The 3,084-nt window shown below is 37.5% G+C and overlaps 1 long non-coding RNA gene across 1 annotated transcript; it reads left to right on the top strand.

Annotated features, from left to right (window-relative positions):
- The first annotated feature begins 470 nt into the window (after nt 1-470).
- LOC136229618 (uncharacterized) lies at nt 471-1,306 on the top strand. The gene is made up of 3 exons (XR_010689185.1): nt 471-587; nt 674-769; nt 1,259-1,306. It is a non-coding gene; the product is annotated as an uncharacterized lncRNA (long non-coding RNA).
- The last annotated feature ends 1,778 nt before the right edge of the window (nt 1,307-3,084 follow it).

Raw genomic sequence — 3,084 nt, 5'->3', positions numbered from 1 at the left:
GAAGTGTGAAGCTCTGAGGGCTGATCTTAAGGGCGAATATGAACGCTTATGGAAAATAGACTTCCCAGGATAGTTACTTGTATTAAGCTTGAGATTTTTTTGGCGGATCAAGTCTCGTGGATGGGCAAGTGGAACTAATGCTCCACAGGTTTGTTCTTTCTTTTTCGCAGCTTGTGCTTTCCTTTTAATCAATTTAATTTTTATTTATATGTTTTGGTGGTGAATATTATGCACAGTCTTGGGTTTTTTAACCTTTTATTTTTCCCAACAGGAGATTAGTTCACGATGACTCCAGAGGAGTTGGAGAAGCATTGAATGAAACAGTTTGTATTCTTGATAAATGCACAAGGTTGCAAGTAAGTACCTAAGTACATACTATCATTATATACATTTTTAGAATTCGAGGACATGTTATTTGAAGTCTAGCATACCTGTTTTGTGAGATTTAGCTTACTTTATTTGCATACATCTTTCAGATTTTGGGGAATTACTACTTACGAGTAGATCCCCTAAGTGAGGGTGCTAAGTGGCGTCGGTCATATGGTCAGGAAATATATTCTCCCTTCCTCCTTGCATTTGCAGAGCAGGTGAATCAACGACATTGAAACATTCTTAAATCCTGTTGCTTTTGTGCTTCATCAGTAACTCTTACATGCATAGTGCTCTTTGACAGGATGGAGGCAACTAGACAAACTCTCATGTAACAACCTTTTCTGCAATGGATCCCTCCTATGTTTTGCCAGATAATGTTGCAATACTAACTCTTCAGGTGCCTTTTTACGCTTGCTAGATCTTTTTACTGCCACATGTCATTTCATTTGGTTGGTAAAGCAAGAGAAAAAGTACAGACAAATAAGGTGTTTGGTTGATGAGAGAACATGTTTGCTTTTACTGGGGAACATTAAATTTTCACTGGATGCAAAAATAATTTTGATAATAGACTGCCCCGAGTTATTTTTTTAGTTATTTTTTCACTTGGGAACTGCTTTCCAATTACAATTTGAAGGAATAAATTACCCTGAAAACAAGAAAAGTAACAAAATTGATTTCCAGAGACAAAACAATTGAGTTTTCAATATTGGAATTGCCACAATGCTTTCCTTGTGGTAGGGTACTCTTTTATGCTTTAGTTGAAACAGCTTTAAAAGAATTACTGTGGTATTTGAACATAGTATGTTTTGAAGATGAGCCTTGATAAACATACATTGATTATCCATTTTGAAGCTGAAAATAGTATACTTTTTCTAAAACTGTGTAGGAATTAGATGATGGAAAGGTTCTGATTCGGTTGGCTCACTTATATGAGGTTTACAGTTTCTTATCTACTCCATAATCTTGCTCTTCTAACAGCTTTAAAATGTTTATCAAGGATTATTCTTCTTCTTCTTTTTTGGTCTAGATTCTAAGAATATGTCCTTCCTTTAAACTTTCTTTTATGAGCAAGGCATTTCAAAGAAGGCAAATTACTATGCAATTTAACATAACATATGCCAATACAAAGCAACGATTATTGTGTTCTGATCTCGTGCTTTTCTACTTTTAGATTCTGGTTTCTTAGCAAGTCCACTTTTATCTTAAAAGTTTTCCTTGTTCTGAGTTATGCTTTTAACTGCAAGACTGGAGAGGACAAGGATATGTCAGTCATGGCAAGTGTAGAATTGAAAAAGGTGTTCCCAAATAGTAAGGTATAAGAAACATGATTTGTCGATAATAGCTTGATTCGGTAGTAGCTAGTTAGACTTTCTTATGTAATTAATGCTTGAATCATCTATGACTACCAGATAATGAAAGTAACAGAGATAAGTTTATCTGCAAACCAAGAAAGGGCAGAAATGGAGAAGAAGAGACTAATTTGGAGAGTAGAAGGCTCTACCGAAGAAAAAGAAGAAGTGTCGGTAGTGAGGGGAGGACCTGTAGATCCAGTAGCACTAGTTGTTGAACTTGCCCCTATGGAAATCCAAACCTTCCTTGTAGAGTTTTAATAAACAAAATGGTGTAAAGATCCATAGCAATAACAGTTAAGACCATGATCTTGAAGCATTGATCAATTGGTTATTTCCATACTCTAATGGAAGGTATTTTCTGTTTCTAATATGTAAGTTGTTTAGAACCAGAGATTCATTAAAAAAAGTATCAGCTGCTTGTATTATCATGTATGTACCTCTTATTTTGTACAAGGCTTTCTTGAGCTTGTAAACTTTAGCCTCCTCATGCTTCCTTTCATAGCCCTTTGGCTGGTCAACATATACCTCCTCTATGAGTTCTCCTTGCAAGAAGGCTGACTTCACATCTAGTTGAAATACGCCCCAACTTCTTTGAGCAGGAAGAGCTAGGATCATTCGAATCGTGTCCATACGTGCCACTGGTGCATACACCTCTTCATAGTCAACTCCATATTGCTGAGCATATCCCTTTGCCACTAAACGGGCCTTGTACTTGTCAACCTTGCCATGTTGATTTAGCTTTGTCTTATAGACCCATTTGACTCCTATACTTGCAGTTTCCTTTGGTAAATCAACCAAAGTCCAAGTGCCATTCTTCTCAATTGAATTGATCTCATCATCCATATAGCCCTTTTCCAGTTGGCATTCTACACAGCTTCCTCGAATCTCAAAGGATCAGAGCTAGCAAGCGGGGTAGAGTTGACTAAATCATCTTGACTGACGCCAGTGGAGTTGACAACATAATCCTTCATCCATGTTGGAGCTCTCCTGGTGCGACCTTGACTCATATTCTCAGTATTTTCAGCATTTTCAATTGCAGCTACTGGCCTTGAAGAATTTCCAGCAACAACACTTGTTGAATTCTCAACTGCAGTAACTTCCTCTGTCGTTGCTATTGTCTCAGTTGGAGTTGCAGCTTCCTCAATCTCAAGCTCTAGTGCAGGCACTTCATCTCCAACAGATTGCTTATCTTCCCACTCAAGCTGCAACTTAACCAATTCGGAATGGCTCTTGTCCCAATCCTATTTCTTATCTTCTTCAAAAATCACGTCCCTGCTCACTGTAATTTTCTTTCTAATGGGATCATATAGCCTATATCCCTTAGACTCTGTACTGACTACAAGTAAGACACATGTTGTGC

The sequence above is a fragment of the Euphorbia lathyris genome, chromosome 1 (assembly GCF_963576675.1).
Source record: "Euphorbia lathyris chromosome 1, ddEupLath1.1, whole genome shotgun sequence".
In the NCBI taxonomy this organism is placed as follows: domain Eukaryota; kingdom Viridiplantae; phylum Streptophyta; class Magnoliopsida; order Malpighiales; family Euphorbiaceae; genus Euphorbia; species Euphorbia lathyris.
Note: the sequence above shows the minus strand (reverse complement) of the source record. Positions and strands in the feature narration are given on the sequence as shown.